General features: G+C 39.6%; 1 long non-coding RNA gene across 1 annotated transcript in view; it reads right to left on the bottom strand.

Moving 5' to 3' along the window:
• Window positions 1–24,142, bottom strand: part of LOC144209310 (uncharacterized) — a 97,125-nt gene that overhangs the window by 49,557 nt on the left and 23,426 nt on the right. The window contains exons 4-5 of the long non-coding RNA XR_013329081.1: window positions 19,508–22,244; window positions 18,851–19,011 (exon numbers count right to left, since the gene is read on the bottom strand). This is a non-coding gene — a long non-coding RNA (uncharacterized LOC144209310). The remainder of the gene's footprint in view (window positions 1–18,850; window positions 19,012–19,507; window positions 22,245–24,142) is intronic.

Below are 24,142 nucleotides of genomic sequence, written 5' to 3'. Positions count from 1 at the left end.
GTCGAGGATAAACTTCACCCACAAAACAAATCCCTACAAATGGAAGCCAATGTCCAAAGCTTCATAGTACTTTACCAAATCCCGGACAATAAGTATAATTACAGAAAAAAATAGGACTATATTATGGTTAAACTATACTGCACTTCAACTCAAATGCAAAAAAAGGTAGACTATTTTCTCAATCCGTGTAAAACTGTAGTATACATATTTTTTTATATATATAGAAATAAAAAATACCACTATGTTTGCATTGATTAAAAGGCATGGGAATAGTTTCAAATTTCATAACAGGACCTCTAACAGTGTAAAGAATGGTCCATTTTCTATTAATTGAAGTGGATAACTAAACACTTCCATTGATAGATCATTAAAACACTTTGCCTACAATTCAGACTATATAAAAATGAATATTGTACTACATTTAGAGTTCTTTAATGGATTTATTTGTGCTATTCGCAACACACGTATATCGTGATAATCATAAGCTCACCGTGATCTAGTTGGCTGTATTGCCGTTTGCGGTAAAAAGCCTATCTGGCAGTGACGACAATTAAGCTACCCTCTCTTCAGAACTAAGATGACAAGAATTTACATAAAAAAATCTTAAATAATTGTACAAACAATATTTTTTATCTGGCATAATTTAGGGAATCCTAATCCAGTACACCATTTTGAAGGGAGGGCCTTAAAGTTCAAATTGAATAATACAAGAAGTGGCCTCAAGGGGATGTGTAATCTTGTTACATCCCCTAAATCTCGTTATTAGCATAATACCTCAAAATAAAGTTGTCTGCGTGGAATTAATAGAAATCCTAATGAATTTGTCCGATCTATTTTCAAATTTTCCAGATTACGATATGTAAAGAAACAATACGGGAGGTCGAGGCTTTGCCGCTGTAATCACGCAATTTAGCAGCGCTTCCAGCTCTTATATGACAGGCCAATTTTCACACTTATTAAGCTTCTGACACTCGAAATAATCGTATTAGCATTTTTGCTGAAATTAGCCCAATTTCTGGGGGGACATGGATGTAATAGAATCTCCTAGAATTTGTGATGTCTCTATTGGCACTGGGTGGCAGGCAAGGGGGTGAAAAGCCACGATTCCCAACCCTCTCGCTACTCGGCCTGTTACGCACTTCCTTTGGAGAGTTTGTAATCAATGAGGTGGCGCTAAAACCAGTTCATTTCGCTGGGTAATAAAAGATGTATGATTTTTAACACGTCTGGTGGCCGCTCCCTGTAGCGACGGTCAGAGGCGAATTTAAGAGCAGCGAACAACTTCCCTGCGCCATGTTTAACGGGGCTGACATTTTACCTTTTGGTAAACATGGCCAGTAAGTAGGAGTTGCGGTGTCGTAACTCTCAGCTGCGAAACGAGGCCACCGACTGTGAGCGGTAGAAAGAAGAAACGCAAGGCACTTGGCTCGCCGGCCCCCTCCGGTGAGGAATGCGCACACTGCAAGCGCCTTCAAGTGGGGCTACCGCCACATCCTGGTACTTTTATCTTTAACCCTTGACCCCTAGCACATCTGGAAACCTAGTTGGGAGTCAAACATAAGGAAGTCCCTTTTCTTTTCTCTCAAAGCGCTTATCGTTATAGAGATGCTCGCAGTCCAACATTAGGCCGCCTTTAACGGCGCCACTAACTATGAACTCTGGGATGCTGACCATTTGCGTGGAGTAGAGCATGGGACACAGATGGCGAGAGCCCACTATTGATCCTCTTGGCCGGGTAGCTTCAAGACTTGGAAGCAGATAAACATCTCAGCTGGAGCTCGATGGCTTTGATGTAAGCGGCGGACGATCTGGACACCGCGCAAAAAACATGGCCAATCAAGGCGGTTTGAAGTACAGACACCTTTTATTCTTTACACGCCTTCTTTGCATTGACTGTTTCCAATCAGTTTTCTTTCCCCCCCAATCGAGCTGTTTCATTGAGAATGGCGGCCTGAATCGTGGCTCTGTCTAAGGGGCATATGGCGCAAGCATTGTTAGATGGTCCGGGCGCAGGCCTTAAAAACAAATGGCTGCCATTTTTAATTGAGTGGGTTGGCATCCGAGACAACAGTCTAGCCTTGAAGCGTTCCAGATGATTAGGCTTCAAAACATGTCATAAACAACTACCGTGGGCTGCAATTATCAAAGGCATATGCTTCATCTTCATAAAACATGTTATGTGGATTGTCAGAAGGTCTATCAATTGATAAGATTTAGAAAGAGAACCAAGTCGTATTTTCAAATACTAGCCAATTACAGGGCCTGGTTTACAACAGTCCAAGACATGCTGCATTATAAAAACAAAAGGGCAACATGGCGTAAAGACTGATCAATTAAAAGTGTATTTACTGGTTTTCATTTGGTTGTTTCTTATTGGTGGTGTTATTTTTGTATTTTCTGCAGCCAGGAATTTAGTTTTTTTTATTGAAGTAGGTTGATAAGAGACTATGATACATGCTTTATCAATATTATGTTTAATCCAGTTTAAGTAGCGGTGTAGTTGTTCACACACTACAGTGTTCAGATGTATTGCAGAAATAGTTATTCGTGTGCATGCACAACATTCTCGACTTAATTAATTAATTATTCAAACATTGAAAGTCAAGATAAGCTCCACTTCTCTAGAATTTATCATAGAATAACGCCCATTTGAAGAAACAATTACTAAATAGAGTTCACAGTATTCCAATGCGTTTTAGGTATCCCACCATAGCAATATATTCCAGCCAGTATAGGAAGGGAATAGTAGCATTGGCTTCAAAGTCCACTCAGAGAGTGTGTGTGCGCGGTAATAACAGGTCATATTTTTACATCTGCAGCCCTTGCTGAGAGAAGAGCATTTCACACATCTAACTACCCTGCGGTTTCCTGGCTAATCCTCACAGGCCATGTCCTCGCCATATCTTTTTCGAAAAGAGATCTAAAGCTTTCTGAGAGACACGATAGCACCGAGGAGTTCACCGTCTTGATTCTGGATTCTCTGAATTCACGCTTCAAATAGCTTTCTGTCAGAAAGTTCACATACTGTATATGTTGAGTATACTTTTGATAAAATAAGGTGCATCTGTCAAGTGTTCAACAGACTCAAGCAAAGGGTTGAAGCTACTTGTCAATGACAGAGTGTCTAAGTAGTGGCTTTGAGTAATGCGTCCTTTCTGCCAATTTAAATAAAGTTCTCAGTAGAGATTGGCGGTCAGTTCATTCTAATGATGGCTTGGCTATCAAATAGTTCCATTTACTTGCACGAGACAAACATTGTAACCCTCAGAGTCAAATAGGTTTGGTTGTTTGTTTCTTGATAAGCTTCAGGCTCAGGCATATGCCAATTACCAGGCAAAAGTGTTTGGCTGCTTAATTAGCAATCACCAGACAAGTCTCAGTGCCACAAAAGACCTTAATTTCATGAAGTTTGGCTGCCCTAAAGCTTTTCCCCTCAACACCAAAGAATGTTTGCACTTCATGAAATCAGATGAGTTTAATTGCTGTGGAACAACAGCTAAAAAAAAAAAAACACCCCCTCGATCACACACGTTCAGGAATATGGGTAATTCGGAGTAAGATCAGGCCAGCTAATTATGTTAATAAGAAACTGTTCAACCGTTCTGATATGTTTACTGAGTGGCTTGGTGTGTTTCCTCGTGAGCAGCCTGTCGACACGGTTTGGTTTGGTCTTTTTTCTTCTTCTTTTTTCGAGATGGCTACACCTGAAGGCAACGGAACTGTGCCCTCATCCATCCTGCCTAAGCCATTACCCTTGGACGGGAAAGAAGATAAATACTGTTGCAGATGCTTAACTCTCTGCAAATGAGATTTCACTAGCCAGATTTATCAAGCCTTGGCGGGGTGTTTAAGGCTTCGAAACTTGGCCGTCGGCATGATAAAAAGGCAGCACATGTTTCTGAATCACACACCACAGAGTTTTTGCCAAAGGGTTCTGATGATTTAGTCAAATGCTTTTCACCCTCCCTTGTTGTGCAATGGAGGAGCCTTTGACGTTCTTGCATTTAGTTGCTCAAAGGTGGAATAGACTACAGAATGTCTTCCATCTTTGTACATTTTTACATGTATGTTCAAAACTGAAGCTGAAATCATAACAACTTAACATTTTCAAATTTACTGAATAATTAAATGACATCCAGGAATACCCGTCCACTTTTTTTTATGCCTAGAGCTTGAACAAAACAAAAAAAATGACAAAAAAGATGGTATTAACTGACTGTACTCCCCATTTTATAACTATGACTTTACTAAGGAACTAGAGGTACCTAAAGACATTACAGGCTAAATTTTGACTCGCATATGAAGTCAAATTAGCTCTCTGTTATATTATAGCCATAACACCTCAACTGGTAACATTCCCATTCAATCAATCACTATTCTATCAATAGGATCATTCATATCTGTCATCGTTATACCTCATCTATGATGACGGGTATTGCTGACGGTATTTTAGAGATTCGGCCTTACTGCCAAGCCGCAGCTGGGACAAATTGTCAAGGCATAAGGTCACAAGCTCCGGTAACATGTTAACAGGGAAAGTGAAACCCTAGCAAATGGCGAAATCCAATAGTCTAAATAGCAAAAACAACACAATTAGCAACACCCGGACCACAATAACAGCCAATAAACAGGCAAGAAAAAAGCCATGAGTTTTTTGCAAGGGATATACACCACACCACATGCAAAAAAAGGACAATACCAGAGGCTCAAAGCATACCTATTTCTTCTAAACTGTGCAAAGTTTGAATTGCCATAGCAACAGTAAAAGACACTCAGGGGGCTGTATTGAAGTCTAAAAATTTCATGGTGACTTCCATTTGATTTGTTCCATAAAATTCCTCAACAGGCATTAAATAGTCAACAGTGTTAACATGCTAAAACAAGTGACATTGGCAACCTAAGAGCTCTAAATCATCATATGCACAAATCAACACTGTTAAAAATCTTGCGCAGTATGCGGCCTACGCTCACACCAAGTGCACGAGGAGGCCAGGCCACTGATGGGAAAATTCATAGGCCGGTCATAAAATGATGTTCATCTGAACCTGTTACTGTCGAGCTGGGCTTTTTTTTTTACGAGTCACCGCGGAGGATCCCACTGTGAAACGCTGTATTTATGCTGGCATAATATGTGAAAGAATTAGGCTCGTAAAAACGTGCCGGCCACACCAAAACCCTGGGGGACCTCAGTTCTGTGCGGCCGACGGTTTGCGCAAGCTTATGAGTGGATCTCGGCTGCTTTTCATAACACTCCAAACAATATTTTCATTGTTGTGAAAGCTTTGTACGAGTTGAAAATATTTATCTGCGGTTGACAATGTGGGCTAACATGGGTCACAGATTTAAAAAGGTCAAGATGGATAAAACGGCATAAAAGTATATTATGGGGAGGGATTAACAAAACAAAACAAACAACAACACAAAAAAAAATCCAAAAGTATTACATAGTTACATTTTTACACCCTAGCTCCACCCAAAAAAATAGGCTTTACTTTATCTTTTGGGCCTCAAAAGCTACAGCAAATGCATTTCATGAGGACAACATCGTACTTTGCACCCCTCCACACCATAACTGAGCCAGTTTAACTGTGGGTAGTGGTAATAGGACTATATGATAATGCAATACATGTAAATGAACTTGTAAAATAAACTTCTACGCCTTAAACACCCCCATATCCCACCCCACCGGATGGACACCAGTGCAACAACTGCGTGGAGGTGACATTTGGGAGTGCAAATCAACACTCCTCACACGCTCGGCTTCAGTCAACAGGGAGTCCCGGAGTTTCTGCAAATGAATGATCTGTCAGGAGGCTGTTTGTATCCTCTCTGCCGCTCTTTTATTTAACACTCTCAGGTTAAAAAAATGGGGGGGGGGGGGAAGAGCTTTTAATTAGCTGTGGACTCTCGTATTTTAATCAACTCGCACAAGGAGTCCAGCTGTGACAGCCTTGACAGGCGAGGACTGCTGACGTTCCAACGGGTGACTTTCCTCGCAAGGAGGAGGAGGCGATAGGATGAAAAGCCGAGAATAATCGTGGAATTTCTCATCTTGACAGAACATACGTTAAGCCAAATAGATAGGATTATTTTTGTATGGATAGGATAGGATAAAACAAAGCTAAGGGGAAGATTTCTGGGTGGAAGTTCGAGATCTGACCATTGAAGTACAGTATGAGATTTTTAGTTTTACAATTTCACAAAGATAACTTTTTACAAGAGCCTAAAATTTGCAAAACAAATAGGGAATGGCCCTATAAGAGAATATAAAACAATAAATGTAGTGCTATTTAAGTTTGAATGGTGTTCTTGAATCTGATTAGATTTTTCCATTAAACTGCAGGACATAATTTGTTGGATCACATCCTACAAAAAAAATTTTCAGCACTTAACATTGCCGAATAGGGCATACTTGATGCGCCGTCTTTATTCACAGACCTCCTTTGCGATAACCTTCGTATCGACCGCTAAATTGCCTTTTGTTCACGGGGAGGTTTTTGAACAACAAACGACGTATTGAGCGCATGAAAGAATTCCCCATTTTTTGGCCCTTGGACGAGGCCTGCCAGGAAGCCAGTGGGATGCTTTTACTCTGAATTAATTCTATTCAAGTGGCATCCTTTTTATTTACATGACAAGACACAACAGATTGTGTCGAAGATGAGAATCCAAAAAAAAAATTGGGCAAATGAAAGGTGATATTTGCCAAACACAATTAAAAATAATAAGATATGAAATTGGCGGCTGTGTTCATTTGCGGTGTTTGCGCCACTTACTGCAACCACCGGTGACTTTTGGATCTTTTATTACACATAGGAGAGACACCTACTGTTACACTGTGATGTGCAATCTGCTCACATGCTAATACAAGAGTTTAAAAGATGCTCCCACCCCCACAAACCCCCCACTGTACTCTCAGTGGACACCACTCATTAAACTAATTACACACCGAACGTAAACTGAGTGGAGCGTAATGAGATATGTGATATTCACATGGAACTTGCGCCACTGGGACCATTTCGGTGGAACCAAATCAGCGACACTGCCCACAAAGTTGAAATTTATACTCTAGTTTAATAGCTGGGAATGAGAAGTTTGGATAAATTTGACATTTAAGGACTGTTGTCAAATAGAAATATTGCCCAAGTGGTTACTAATCAACCAAAAGGCCACAATGAGGTGGTATTTATTCTTATGCAAAATGGCACTAAAGGAACCATATCATTCATTGCTAGTCTCAACATATAATGTGTCACTGCCAAATATAATCGGATGGAGTAAAATAGGGCATAAAAATGTGTCACATAACAGACAGAAAAAACTCCAGTGCCCACGTGGGAAGCTTTTAAAGACAACATTTAATTGTGTGCGGCAATAGCATGGAGAATTAACTCATTACTCTTTATAGATAGCTAATAAATACTTTTGCATCCTGTTTATTATCTCTCACGCAGAGTGAGAATCACATTTGTTGAAATATTTTATTCCTAGCAACTTCCCTTAGCCGGAACCCCCCCTACTCCAACGTATACCCAGATTACGCCACTCATCACTAAGATTGCTGGAAGTTCTCCATGTGTCATGATTGTTTTGCTCATCTATTATGCTAATTGACTCATTAAAAATCAGGGACAAGGACGAGATTGGAAATAAACAAACGAGGCAAACCACGTAACTGCCAAGGCCGTCGTTTTGTTTTGCTTTTGTGGTGACATTAGGGATGCGCGCTCACTTTGGCGCTTTCAGTGCCTGTTTGCCGCAGGCAAGTGCAGGCAAAGACTTAAGCACAACAATAAGTGCTCACCATGACACTTGCAAACATCAACGCATCAAACTGCTTGTGACCACAGACCCAAGGCTTTTGGGGAAATTATGCATCCTTTGTTTTCCAGCTGTGTTATGTTTCCGGCAGAAATTATTGCTGAAAATCACGTGACACTACTCTACTATATACTACTACTTATCTTGCAAGAGCTGAAAGTTGGATATTACATAACAAATGCAATATTTGTCCACCTGCATTTCGGGTAAAAATCCACAAGATGTCACTGATCACACAACACTAAACCTGTGGTGCAAGTTGGCTATTAAGCTCTTGCAGTTTTCTAATTTCTTCTAAGCAACAAATGTAGCAATTTTACCATAATATTTTTCACAATAGGTTTTGCTAAGTAACCGCTGTGTTTCTTGTGTGTGCTCGCTTTTTATTAACAGAAAAATGGATGCTTCAATTGGCAAAATGTATAAAATAATAATGATAATGATGATAAAAATAATGATAATGGTGATAATAATAATGATAATGATGATATTAATAATACAATAATAATAATAATAATAATGATAATGATGATACTGATAATGATCATAATAAAATAAATAATCATAATACTACGACTACTACTAATAAAAATGATAATAATGTTGTTGTGCTTTTAGAAACTCAAGAAATAGAAGTTGGTAGATGATGCAAGTTTCCAATGGGTGGCAACCTGTTAAGTATCCCATACGGAAGGCCCATTAAAAACAATTAAAGTCATATTTCAATCTATTTCTTTACAGTACACCTACAGGTCCAAACCTCATCTCTAGAGATTTGAAGAAAGTGAGGAAATGTACAAGAGTCTACACTGTAGACAATGCCTGGAAGTGACAGTGGGCATTATGTAAAAGCTGCTCTATTTGGGTGAAGCAAATGCGTATTCTTTTACATCCTGGGCAATGACATCAGTGCAGCATGGTTACTTGTACACTTGACAACCTGTCCGCATTACTGTGAGTCACGTGCTCCACACGAGTGGACTGATGGACATTATGATCTAGGAATATGACACACACACGATGGCCCTTTTAGGTGGGGACACTTAAAAAGTCCCCAGAATGACGTCAGCGGAGTACTGGACGCGTGCTCCGGGCAGATGGTGTACCAAGGGACACGTTATCATATACAACAAAAAAGAACAGTACAATAATAAATATCCCGGCACAACAACCCTCTCAACAAATTTAAAGACACCACTAAAGAAAAAGTGGGATGGTTGTTGGTTAGTTACATAAGTTTATGAGAGTTTTTTCTTTTAATCAGAACCAAATACATCGACAACTGGGAAATTGTGACCTTGTAGATATGTAGAGTGGCAGATACACGATATGGTGGGCACATAGAATGATGGTTTCATAAGGACTTCAAGAGGAAGGAAGGATGTTCAAATGAAAGGCTGTTTCTATTGTACAAAATCCTGTGATCAATTATAGCACAAGGCTTAAACCATCTGGACTTTTTTGCACCCTGTTGCTTATGTGAAGTGCATCCCTCAAACAAATTGCACAACCAACATGGGAACCACGCATGGGAAACAACCTCTCGCCAAAAGTCCAACCGACCCCTGCTAACCAGAGAGCCAAATTTCAGTGGTGGGATACAAACTCTTGAAAAGTTATCACCCTATAGTTGGATTACATAACTACCACAGTAAATCATTAGTTGTGACGAGAACTGCAATAAATAGTATTGGATTATAATTTGCACAGGGGAGTTGTTACGCTCTGTGAAATATGAAACATAAGTCAAAATAAAAACAACAACAACAACAAGGGTCCTTTTGGAGCCTTAATGTGTTGTGCTGTTTAAAAGTTTTGTTTAGCATTTGGAACTTTTGTGGCCGGCAATAATTAACATTGCATCTGACCAAGTAACTCATCCTGAATGTCTACAATGAGTGACCACATGTATACAAAATAATAACTTCCCTTAGATAACAATTGAAAAAGAGGCCTTTATGTAACTTAGGAGTCTATGGCCGTGTAAAAAGAGAGCATACTTTGTCGTGATGAATCCTAAGAAAACATGTTTCAGGTTCGCAATAACCATCGTCTCATGCCTTATAAAGCTTTTTAATGGGACCGAGTCATTGTAATGGTCATCGCCAGCGCCGTTGTTCTCATTCTAATGCAATTAAGACGGCGATTGAGCCAAGAGGCTAATGAGGACTCTGCTCTTTACAATGGGATTGGTATCAGACTCTACGTAAGCCCAAAAAGTGATAAGTCTATTGAAGCGAGATAACCGGGATATGTGTGCACGTAATGACAGTTCTGCAGGTACACTAGGGGATTGATGCGAGTCGCCGTCTCGTGTTCAACTCTCGATGGCCCTTTTAATTCAATGAAAAACGAGATGTGCACTGTAATTCTGTTACAAGTGGCCAATGCAGCCAAGGGAAATGGAACGGGGGGCCGATGCCGTTCGCAGGAACCCCCCCACCACCACATTCGATGAAAGCGCTAACTTGATTTGCACTGTGCCAGGTCTGAGTCCAATATCGGTGTGCACCACCCAAAGCCCGGCGAAGCGAGATTAAATAGACTAAATGTGATTGACGGTTCCCAGAGAACCGCAACCTTTTGCACGTGTTTCTACATGACGAGGCCTAAATCCTTTCAGTACGACTTAGAATGAACTGTCAAAAGTCATTTTGGAAGTCTGAATGTCATTCAAACTGGGAGTTTAGGGGAGAAAGTAGGCAAGTACAGAAACTAAAAATGTGATTATAAAAAACTGAAGAACTGTAGTGATGCTTGCATTGAAATTAGTTCATATTTACTACTGACTTCACAACATTTACTTTTACAATACACTCTTTGAATAGGACACGGAAGATTTGTGAAAGGTTGATGATGAAGACACTATTTTCTTGCTCTATCACCTCCAGATGAAGTTCCATTTATATTCCATGCCGGAAAATATGCGAGAGCTTCAATTACACAAAGTAAACTTCAGTCCATGCAATCATACATCTGTCTATTTCTGCTCCCAATACGTTGACACAATACGTCATACACAGGTTCCACAGTTTACAATCATTCTTACAATCATTTTGATGTTAACAACACATGAGCACAAGCAGTAAGTGTTTTTTAATGCTTACTGTAATCTTTGCCCTTAACTACTGTGCCTGCAAATGTCAGTTATGGACCACAACGTTCCGACTTGTGTTTAATGATCCAATCGCCAATTGGAGGATATTATCCCTCAAAAAGCTGAGTCACTGAGGCCCTTTAAAATGCAAGCTGACGAACAGAAAACTTACAGTAAATAGTAGCTAAAAATTCAACAATACTGCCAAAGTCCTCCTGAACAACAATAAGACTATTGGAAATGATATATCATTTAGTTCCTTTTTCCTCAAGGTCACAAATTAATTGGTTAATCCAGGAAGTAGTAATCATATCAAAAGGAATTCCTTATCAGTGTTTTGTTTACACGTCTGCACACGAGTCAAAGCAGTAATCCGTACGCATTGCTGGCCGATGGACTGTTTCCAAGACAAGCAACACCGACCACTTGTCCAGTTCCTCCAGTGTCAACCTTGCCCCGCTCCCAGCTGATTAATTAGAAGGGGGTATTGGTCTATCAGCACGACTGCAGGAGAGGACGAAAATATTTACAGAACTCCCCGCAAGCGTTTTCATACCAAGTCACTTAGGGGTGAGGTGCCTTCTCTACAGTAATGCCAACTGAGGGGCCGGTCTGGGTTAAATGCCAACATAGTCTTCAGAAAAACTCAAATGTCCACAAAGGTTGACTAAATGATGGAATAAAGCACAATTTCAGAGACGGCATTATTGCGACGTTGCCTCTCCCAAGGGTAAAATATCAAATCTACACCTATCCGTCTGTGGGCTAATGTTTCTCACTTTGCAGTGTGTTGATTGGCATCAGCTATCCCGCTGCTGCGTTATTTCCTCTGGCTCTGCTTCCTCCCCTTCACAGTAGGGGGGAGCTGACCCCAGAAACAAACAGTACGAGCACCAAGGGGGCCTTCCAATGCCTCTCTTGATTACCACAGGGAAAAAAACATGAAACTTATGACAAATTTAGGAGCCTTGAAATTGCCTCTATATAATATTTTGATAATAAAATTAAGTATTTCAACTCTTCCCACAAATTCGAATTGAGTGTTATTAATCTCAGAGATAGAATGTGTTCTTGAGGAATCAGAAGTCACAATTCTGTGAGACATACATTTGCCTTTTGATAGATCACAGATGGTTAATAGATAAGAGGCGCCATTACATTTTGAAGAATGGCCCGATAAAAATGTCGCATGCCAATCATATTTACTCAGCGGGTTTGCATTCTAGTTTGAAAGGCAGATGTTTTCAAAAACCAACATTTAGCTCAGAGTTGTCAACCAAATGATGACTATAATCCTAGGAGTAAAATAGTTCATCTGTTCTGTTTCACTTGGGTAACAGTGATTATGGCAAAGACATTTCACTTAACATTCACATGAATGTAGGCTCTATCTAAAATCCTAAATTCCAAGTACAGAATCAAGGGATAGACTAGACCAAGTATACAACCCCCTTTATCCTAGAGAAGATCTTGCCATCTAGGAACTGGCATGCCAGCCTCAACATGGTAAGAAATTATGACAATGAGAAGCAGGAATGTTAAAAACATCCCCTTGTGTGTTGAAGCAGAAACATGTGGGAATTTCATTGTTACGTGACAATATGAAAAATTTAACAGGAAACGCTGCTGCTTGACGAGTAAATGAGTACAGCGCATATAGAAAACTGGAGATGAGGGAAAGGTCACTGAAAGAGCCTGGAATAATCTCTCGACCTATTACCAGCATCAGGTCAAGTCAACTCTATATGTGAGCCAGAAAATGTTGTAACCACGCTCAAGCCTGATGACAAAAGAGAGCTTTTAAAAGATATGATGATGGGCTATTTAGAGTGTTTTTTAAAATATGCCAGAACATGCTGTTTACACTTCCTGCCTGTAATGAAGCAGTGTTTACAGTATACATATCGGAGTTCATTGCCTAACGGGCTTCAGAAAAAAAAACTAAAGAAAAAAAACCCAGATGGCTTGAATTTCCAACCACCTATTATGAGTTTCTAACGACACAACGAATAACCACAAAATGAAACCTAATCCTATGGACCCCCGCCCCCACAATTTGCTGAATTACTTTCACTTTTCCACAACATCGAAAACCACACCTCATTGACATATGAGACGGTGGTAAAAAATATACAATTGAGGGCGAATGTGGGTCTGCATTTATGTCTTGATCAGGGGGGAATTTCATCAAAGAGAAACGTGGAAGGAGTAAGAAAATGGAAAACTTAACAAAAAAGTGAAAAGGAGTGCAGACTGGGTACTCAAATACTGAAGTATTTAGCAATGTTAACTTTGAAAAGGGAGTTTTGTGTCATTCGCATGTGTTACAGTTCTTGCTCAGTCAACAAATGATCCACTCTTTGTTCCTATGGCAAATAAAGAACCTACTTTTGCTTAAATGAACACATTAACAACAAGGACTTGGAATACATCATTTAAATGTTCAACATCTTAACTATTTCCAAGAAACCGGTGTGGGAAAACGTGATCTTTCTTTTGAGAATTTTCAAAGGATGGCAGTTGTTTTGTTGCAACTCATAGCTGCTTCACCATGACAACGCACCTGTTCCCAATGCACTGAACAACGGACTGTTTGTGGCTAAAAAATATCGCCGCGCTAGAGGAAACCTCCATGATCATCCAATTTGAAGCAATATGATTTCTTTCCCCTTTTTCCTCAAACTCAAAGGCATCATCAAAGAGACGACATCAAGATAGATGGCCGTGACGACGGAACTGCAGTGGGTCCCGGAAAAATCCTTGGAGGGGCGCACGTAGGCGTAACCTAAAAGGTTGGCAGAGAGCGTTAGTCCCCAATGGGATTACTTTGACGGGAAAATTTGTACTTTCCACCATCCATTTTATCCTGCTTATCCGGGGTCGGGTCGTGAGGGCAGAAACTTTAGCAAAAAGGCCCCAACTTCCTTCTCCCTAGCTAAATTAACCAGCTCTTCCGGGGGGGATCTAGAAAGATTCCCAGGCCTGCTGGGAGATACAGTCCGTACAGAGTGTCCTAAATCGACCTTCATCCCCTAGGACCGGGAACACCTCAGCAGGGGTGCAATCAAAATCCTGGCCGAATGACCAGGCCAACTCATCTGGCTCTGGCCAAAGACCTTGCAGCCAAACAGTCTGAATCTAACCAACCAAAGAAGAGTGAACAAGGTCTGACATTTTGCACTGTTTCCCTGGCCAAAAACTGTATCAAATTGCCAAAAAAAGGCATCCAAACTAGTAGAAGTAGAAGAACTAGAAACTAACATTATGTGTTATTTTGAATAACAATATCTTGTGAATCTCCTTCCAGAAAGACTCAAGAAAAGTTGGTCCTCTGTTTGCATGAGCAAAGATCAATATATTTTGCATCTCATAACATATATTCTGACTGTGAAATGCTCAGTACTGACATGGATTTACCACTATATTTTTTTATATGGCTAACATTTATGATTGCCAGTCATGACTTCTTTCCCACCAGGTCAAAAACATCACAGGATGGCCACGTTGGTCAATCTTGCGGCGACATCCCACAATCAAGCCAAGAAGAGAAAATACTTAAGTATTTATCCTTTGGGAATTACTCCACCATTAAACAATGAATACTGCTGGAATTAAAAATAATTCACAATGCCAAGTTTTAAATAAATAAACATTAGATTGTTTCCCAAACTTGGCCGACCAATTACTATTAGAGTCAACCTGTAGAGACCAAGCAAGGCCAACAAAGTCACAGAGGACCAGCTGTTACATCAGTGTAAAAAGATAAATGTCGCAAGTCAAAAAGTCATATAAATACTGCACTTTGATTTGTTTTACATACAAGCGCACAGCAAATGAAGGGGAAAAAAAATTACCAAGTCCCTGATGTGGGTCATTAGTTGGATGATTGGCTTGTCCAAGAGTGAGGAAAAGGCTTTGAATAAATCTGTCAAATGTGTTGCAGCAAAAGATGATAAACGCATGACATAACATCGCCAGCATGGCGCGAGTCACCCTCTTCCCCCGAGGACAAGCTTGTTTATATGCTCTGTTGGGCCCCGGGGCTATTGACTTAGCTGAGACTCCCTAGCAGAGCCTGAGAGGAAGAGGCCACACAATTCTGGGATATACACACACAAACCAGAGACACTTTATAACTTGATTTTCACACGTACTTATGCAGGGCTTGATGCTAAGGTTTCATCTGAAAGGAGACGAAGGGTACTGAAGAAATTGCCAAGTGGAGGCTGTGGAGTATACCATACTATTCCAAAAAGAGGATAAATTGTTTAAGCTTGTGTTTATTTTGTTTGTTCAAGTAGTGTAGACTCATATGTTAGGGTAACCAGGTTTACATGAAGTTTTATCAACCAGTTAGAATGACACAAATACCAAATCCAAAGAAAATGATCCACATAAACACCACATTTGGGTTGACAAGGGTGGTCTTTCCCTTTTAGTCATTGTTTACAATCTAGCAACAGAAAATGTGTCAAATTCATTTACATAGTTACGATTTTGTCCAGAGGCCTGTTCAATTAGGCTCATTTCAATTCTATAAAAAATGAGTATAACTAGAAGTCAACAGGATTTTTTTGACATACACTCCTAAAACAGAATTACTGTATGATATTCCTTCTAATTAATTTCTAAAAATCGATTTGCATACATTGCTGCTCTGAATAGGCACATATTTTTCCTCTAATAAAACACAAATGCATAGGAAACAAGTAGACTTTGTGTATTGTCTTGAGGGGTTTGCAATAAAACAACACAATAACATAAACAACCTTACGAGGGAAAAACCCTGACATTAATGTGAAAATGAACATTATGAGTCGAAATAAGGGACTATTTCAAATCCAGCAAACCATAAACTATCGAATTAGATTAGCATTTGTTTGTTTACGCTGTTACAATGGTCGTCATGCGTACTTGAAAGATAAATGTCTTTCATAAAAGGCTGTCAAATGGATTATCAGGGACTTCCTGCTCGAAAGGAATAACAGCCGCAGATGCCGTGACGTATGACAATTCACTCTTTTAACTTTGAATTTCCCCCTGGAGTTGAGGAAAGAGTAAATCTTTCTATTTTGAAAAAGATGCAACAGGGTCCTTCGGAAACGTACGTGCCGAGGAACTGGCAGACGTTCCCATCACTCCCTTTGTGTGGATTTAAAAAGTTAACCTTGGGGAGGCCAGACCTAAACAATGTGTGACTCTTCAGAGGCCCATTACTGCAATTCTCACCACCACGCTCCCCCGGCATCAACCATCTCGGGAGGGGGGCTTCCTGTTTGTAAAAAGCATTTGCTGTCTTTCACATATTTGTAACGCTGAGGAGTGTGCAGCGGTGACAGCTTTTTACATCGTATGGGGGTCAGACATTTCCATGACGCTGACAGCGGGGGTTGGGCAAGGGGCAAAACAATTTTGCCATAAATCACCAAAGGGTAACTTTAGTGCTATATTTTAAATATGTATTTGTTTATTTCGCTAAAATGGTTTGTTATCATTAATAAAAATCTGATCTATTATGCAATTCATGTAACGAATGAATAGATGTATTGATAAAGTTTGAGGGGAAATGTGATGTGGGTAATGAAAATACCAATTCTAATCTTTTAAATCTATATATAAAAGAAGGATGCTCCGTCACCCTTTCTCAGAAGTAGAAGTTGAGTCAGGGTAATCAAGGTAACAACACCAACAAATATTGTGAAAGCTTTGAGTGCCCCTAAGGGATGCCATTGAATCGCCCTTGAAACACGCATTTCTCATGGACAAAATAAGTTCATTGTTCAGGACTATGAGCCGAGACTGGTACAGTACGGTTCTATTTTTGTGATACAACTGTCAAGTAAAACCAGGCACAGTAATAATAATAACAATGCTTACTTAGTAACCAGATGGTTAGGGAATTTGCCGATATCAAATATTGACTGAAGGTATTGAGTCTTTCAAAAGTCATGAAAATATGATTTGAACTTTCAAAGTAATTTGTTTTTTTAAAAAAATGAATACTATTGATCTTGGTATATATTTCACCTCACTACACATATGCATCCTCTCCTAGGTCAAACTTTAGCCCTCTTCCCTATCAGTTCCACCTTCAACATCCTTCTACCAATACAGTCCCTATCTCCCCTCTGGAGATGCCCAAACCATCGAACATTGCTCTTTCTGACCTTTTCTCCAAAACACCTTACCTCCATTGTCCCTCTGCGCTTTATTAACCCCCAGTATCAGACTGGGTGGTCTACTCTTTCAGTTGTAGTCTCTCTAAGGTACTACTTTAACTGAATTTCTCCAAACGTTTAATCAAATTGCTCGGGTTGACTGTGCAAGGCACGTCTTCCCAAGACAGTTTGGAAGAGTGTAATTTGCACTCGGTTTTAAATGTTGTCATACGACCTAGAAGTATTGCCACACAGCTTCAGAAGTCATTATACACTACGGTGCACTCAGATTATGGGTATATTTGTTAGAAAGACATAAAAGACAGCATTGGGGCCTATCTGCAGTAATTATATTCCAGAGTTGAAAGAATGTGTGCCTATAGGTATAGTTAAAGTATATTTCTGAATACATCTTATAATATTAAGTTCTTGAATTGACATTTTGCTTTATATTAGCATGAAGAGTTGATTATTTTCCTGAGATAGTGTTGAAGCTTAAGTTTTCTTCAGTTTGTTTAAAACGAGCACCCGTTGAATATTTTTGATGGACTGCTCGCTAGCAAAATATAGTCATGAAAATATGAGCAGAAATGGTACAAGATTTTCATGTTTTAAGCAAGCAATTTAAAGTATTCTGTTACAGTCGGGTATTTTGTGCGTTAAAGTAGAGTACAAAGATGTGGGAATAGAAAATTAAATGCAAATCATGTTTGGAATTCAGTCGCCGTTAATGTTATATAACACGAAAATGGGAGACAGGATTATGATATTTGGACATTTACGAGGTTCGAAAGGGGGCCAGCGTATGTAAAAACATTATTCCCGCATCGAGCACATGTTGCGGTCATGTGTGGACAAGACCGTCATTGTTACTCACCTAGTCAGAAGGTTCACCATAAACATTTAAGATTGGGTATCGTGAACTTAACTCCCAAAAATGGGATGTATGGCATCTAACATGTGGCAGTGGTAAAACACGGAATGCTCACCAGGCATAACATTTTTGTAAGCATTTAGAAACAGTATCCTCAATCACAGCAATGGCATTTTAAGAATTTAGGCAGAAGCACTGCAAAGCCATAAAACTATCACAATGGCGCTGTGAAAGTAATTAATTTGTGATGATGTGGAGTTTATTTGACATTGGATCTTAGCGATTTGTTTATATAAGGTCAGCTTGAATCACCGATAACGCTCCAATATCAGCATCAAGTTTAAGAACGGGAACACAGTGAGCAGTTGATTGTTAAATCCATGCCATTTGGCAGCTTAATTTAGGTTGCTGTTCAGTGTTTGAAATGTTAATGTACAAATCTACTGTACATGTTCTGACTAAAAGCGGTATTTTCCCAAGAGGAAACACTTATTTTGAAATCATCTCTAAAGGGGGAAAAAAGAGACATTTCTCTGGGAGAGGGGTGGCGTTTGAAAGCTCGTTTGGTACCAAATCCCAGCAAGAGAACAAACAAAAGGTACAACTTGATTAATGTCATTCGCTTTTTCGATAATTCAAACCAGAAGGTTATAGAGATTCAGCAAGACGTGATTTTAAGTCTATACCTCAAAAGCTGGCAGGGAAACTGTAACATTATGAAAGTAGGTAGGCAACACCCCTTCCAACTTGGCACAAAAATTGGGAGAAAGGGTCACCAAGCTGAATGTCTGAACATGTGTGAGGAATTATATATAAAAATGAAGTCTTTTAGCATAATGTAGTTCAAGCTGAAAAATACAAAGTCTATTCCTGACAATATCATAAAAGAAGTAAGCCTACCTTTTGGATGGTATGTAGATCGTCGTGCCTATCGATCATTCCATTTTTCCATTTTGGGTTGAGCCATTTGATCAACGATGTTTATTCATTGCGTTTAGTAAGGCTCTTCAAATGACAAAGCTCATATATTGATGCCAACTTTCAAAAGGCCATCAACTCGCCTAAGGGAAAAAAGCACAGGAAAAGAAGTTAGAAGTTGTTGAACTTTTTGGTTGGAATCTGGTGCTGTCAAACATTCACCTTATGTTTTGAATGTTAGTTGTCTATAAAATATGTGAATCTGAATGCAATTGGGCAGTTTGCACATTAGTTTTTACAATACGCAAAGCCAATGGATGGTAGGCAATGTGGTCAGAGTATAGTAAAGCAGAGCTGGATCAGGGCTAATTATACTACATAACATTAACATTAACTATATATTAATTTAATAATTACAACTTACAGGCAGCCCAGTGACTGAGATAAGCTCCAGCATCAATTCACATTACAAATGACATGATATTGATAGGTTCTTTGTATCTGTACTGTTTGCTTTCATTTTAATCAACTAAGACATTCTTGGTCTATATAACTAATTTTAGAAAGAGCATATTCAATCATAATGACAAGCAGTGTGCATGCACAAAACAACAACTATAAACCAATACTTGGACTTACTGGTCACTGTGATTGATGCCAGGCTTCTTCAACAGCACTCCAAATTGCGAACAAAGTGGAGGCAAAAATAGGTCAAGTGTTAGTACATATTGTAGTAAATTTACAGTGGAAATATAGTTTAAATATATTGAAATTTTACCAATAAATTAGCGACAAGAATAATAATCATCAATGTAAACTCTAAATAGAAATACCTCAATTAAACATGACAGCCATCTGATTATCTCATTACCAAATCAGACAGTTTTGACTTAAATTATAAAACAACAACAAACAAGTGTTAGTACTTCTTGTAGTAACTTTACAGTTGAACAATATATTAAATCTAAATATGTTGAGACACTTATAAATAAATTAGCGACTTCAATAATAACAATCATCAATGTAAACTCTAAATAATAAAGTCATGGGAATGGCAATTCTTACCTTGGACATTTGAGAAGTCGGGGACCCATCGGCACTTGCACTCCAGTCAAAGTTACTTTCATTGAGATTCACACACGTCCACGTATGAATGGCATCCGTGGACGTGTCAAAATGTGCGAGTGCGGTGAAACAAAGGTGCTTCACACGATGACACCTAGAATTCTTTGTTTCAAATTCATTAGAACTTGACTGGTAGCAGTGATGGAAAAGTAATGACATTTTTGGGTGAAATTATCAATAGTTAAAGAAAGCTAAGAATTACAGCAATGTTTCATTAAAAAACATTAGTAAATGTAATATAGAATGCATATGTGTAATGTTTTTGTTTTTTACATATCAAAAGTAACTATTGTAGGCAAAAAATGATTCACTAAATTTGATATGTAGTAATAAAACTGCGAGCCAAGAAGAAAAGAAAAAGAGCCAAAAACAATTTTTGCATCATGTACTGCAAAACATATTCCCCGACCTGCCTCACTCATTAATCATGACCTGACCATGGAACTGTACAAACGGCTTCAAGCTAATTCTACGGTGAGCAACCATAATAGTATCACCCTTCTAATAATGACACGAGTGGATGACTCATAGTGTCTCAAGTACAAACTGGATCTGAGGTGCAGACATAAGAATGTATTTTTGGAAGGAGTCTACTCCATAGCAAACGTACAAACAGTTTAGTGTAGGCCACCCTCATCAATAAAACATCAGTCAAAGCCAAAGTATGAGGATATCAAAGTACAACTAAAGTTGTAATGCAAAACTTTCATAGCAGCAAATGAAAAACAGGTGTGAAAATAAAACATTACAATTGGAACAGTGTCAAGTACAAACACTACAGAACAACATGTACTACCTCCTTCCTAAACAAGATTGATTCTTTTGGAAGATGCATTTACTTGAGATGTTAGCTGTATGGTCACGCATTGCAAGGTATCGTCTTTCCTTCAGCAGGTGGCTGAGGGAAACAGTTTGGCATTTCGAAAATGAGGTCGCCCTTTGCCCATTATCGGGGCTTGATGGCCGCGGAAGCGAGAACGCCACTAATCATGTCAAAGTGGATCTGATTAGCAAGAACTTGGACAAACCGTGGCACCTTCAGGCGATGGCAGGCATTTTAGCTTTAAGTCTTGCCTTCTTCCCCTTCATTTACAAGGGTTGTAATAAAAATATTCGTAGAAGCTGAAAGTGTTCACATTCTGAAATGGGGTGATTTGATCACGGCCAATGATTTCAGAGCAACAGTGAGGTGATGTTGACCAATTTTCTGACAGGATAAGGAGTGGAGGAAATTGATGGCCTTGCGGGATTTGCTGGCTTTTTCAAGACAAAAGTCAGGAATTTCGACTTCATTTAGTTTGTCGACAGAAACTGAAGTATTGTGAGAAAAGCACAACTGAGGGTGCGCACTCAGTAGCAACATGTGCAGGATCAGACTTACAGTGAGTATTTTTACTTTTGGCGTTTACATTTTGGAAAGTTTCTTTCCAAATTCCTACTTTTAGCTGTGTACGTGTTCAGGGTCTGACCGTGCGTGCTGAGTTGAATAATAGCGTTAGTTTGAAAGCGTTCACAGGATAACGTTTCGCCTTGCAAACCTGAACCTGAAAACTGAACGTCAATCTAAAGCGCACCCAAGAGGAACAACAAAAATAAAATCTTTCCCCAATTTTCTTTTCACTCTTGAAACATGGCCATCTGTTTTTGCTCGTACCAGAGGGGTGAATATCAGTATTGTGTGTTGTGCTTGCTAATGCAACAACATCCTGTCTCTTCTGAGAAATATTTGTTTTGTAAAGAGCTGCTCTTCGAGATGCATTGCTTGATACGTAACGGGCATCCTGAGAGTTCTCGCGGGTCAGATCTACATTGTTTGATAGCCCGGAGAACGTGTGGCACGTCTAACGAGGGAATTCTTAATTGAACAGGAGTAATGGAGGTAATACGAGATTCTGTAAATGTAAATAGCTGGGTTGCTGAGTTTCGGGTTGGATAGGCGCATAAAGACTGAAGGGGCCCAAAGGTACACCAATTCAAAACAAAAACTGTCCTACCTTGTTCCTTTTGACCCGCCGATGTCTTTGTAAACTGATGACTCTGTCACACCTGAGCGCCCTCAAGTCACCGAGCCGGACTGAGATTTGCGCCCCCAGGAGCGTGTTTGTTTTTTCTTTTTCTCCTCGTTTGTCCAAGCGGCGACCGCTGACAGACACCTCATCCATCATGATTCATTAAGGTTGCGACGACTTCGGACAGGGTGGCCAATGGAAGAGAGAGTGAATGTGACCCACTTCTCAGCACCTGTCCCAACCTTTAGGGAGAAAAGAATGCCGTTTAGCACTGATGGATGGTTTAAAAAAAAGCTGGGTGAATACTTTACACATTCGGACATTTGTGGAGTTTTACTGCAAAGCCCCAAACGGCGACAAAAGAGGAGAGTTGTCAGTGAGGGGGGAAAAAAAGGAAAGACTTTAGTAAACAAATTGCCCGACTCCACCCTCGTAATAGCCCCGCCGAGGGTCGCTTCGCATTGGCTATTAATACAGCCCGTTGACAGACCCCGTCACAATCAGAATGCTTGTCCCTTTCATGTTACATTTTGAGAGGGGTTGGGGGGGCGGACAATTGATGAAAGATGAGCACAAAAGTAGACCCGGAGAGGTGATGATACTTCAAGCAAGGGAATGGAATTTGCTCTCATTGTTTTTCCACAATATTGAAGCAGGCTAAAATTGAGTACAGTAAAAGGTTTTAAAAAATCAAATAAAAAAATTGACAAAGGTTTACCTGACTTTGTCTCCCCTTAAAATGTTATAATTTACTCTTTCCATGGCTGTTTCTCTAAATAACCTCAAAATTCACCTTGTTTTGCCCATCTAATAACAAAACTGGTTGTTCAAAAAGTTAGAAATTGGCTTTACATTTATCCAAAAAGTAGGTCACCTGTCGATGCTGCATTTTCTTAAAAAGAAAATCCTCAAGTTGTCCAAATTTCATTTTAAATGTCATTAAATGTGTAGCTTTTTACACAAAAGAGCAGTGTGCTTTCTAGCTGTAACAAATGCGAACCCAACCATAACCTTAAAGTTACTGTTAAGTGAGCATAAGTGTTCATTCGAAATTTGACAAACCACAATGTTCTTCAGCACTCTGCTAAATTTGAATGACTTAACTGAAATCGCCGTGTAAAATGAGACGACAAGACGATGAGGAATCAAGCCGTCAAACTCTCAAAGGTATGAGGCGCCTCTCTAAACTGTCAATCACATATCACTGCTACAACCTGAAAACTGGACACCACATAGTCTAGTTATTCAATGCGTTTCCAGTGAGAGTCAATTAAATACAGTTTTTCACGACTTGTAATAATAATACGTCAACTCGTGACTAACAGTCTTAATGGAAAGAGGCAGGAAATTCCTGCAGGTTAACTAAACCAAGATTTGATGATATACTGGCACTAGTTTTACCAATCAAATTTAAACACGTGAAATTAGGAGTTAACCTTGTTTTTTGGGGGAATGTTAGAGGAACCCAGACTGGACTGGTCACCAGTCAACGGGAGGGCACAGACAGACAAACAAGCATTCCCGCTGACATTCCCACATCTGGACAACTTAGTGCTTTCCATGAATCTAACATTCGTGTTTTGGAACACAGATACAAAGTCAGACTTGACTGGTCACCGGTCAATTGCGTGGGCGTGAGCAGACAGTCAACCATTCACACCTATGGAAAATTTGAGTCTTCTGTTAACCTGTTTTTGGAATTTGGGCAGGGAGCCTAAACATCTGGAGAAAATAGGCAGACGGAGAGGACATCCGAACTTCATGCAAGAAAAAACCAGAGCTGAGATTCGAACCATCAACTTCAGACTGAAAGGCTAGGATGTGTCTTAAAAACAGGACTCCAAATGACCATAATTCTCATTTGTGGAAGCCTGTGTGAATTGAAAGTGACAATTTTCAGCTTTTCGACTGAGTGTTGATTAAACCAGAAAGAAAAATAGGCTTCATGAGCGTGAAAGTGAGTGATTAAAAACAGGCATGGTGAAATGGAGGTAATGAGGGAGGGCTGGAGAGCTGCTTTTGTGAAAGATTGTGTTTATTTGTGTGCGTCTGTGTGTGTGTGTGTATGAGCACTCAAGAGATGGGCCAGGACAATGTGTGTGTAGCAGCTCCAATGTAACTCATTCATCACTTTGTGTGT

This window comes from Stigmatopora nigra, chromosome 16 (genome assembly GCF_051989575.1).
Source record: "Stigmatopora nigra isolate UIUO_SnigA chromosome 16, RoL_Snig_1.1, whole genome shotgun sequence".
NCBI lineage: Eukaryota > Metazoa > Chordata > Actinopteri > Syngnathiformes > Syngnathidae > Stigmatopora > Stigmatopora nigra.
This window is presented reverse-complemented; position numbering and strand designations above follow the sequence as displayed.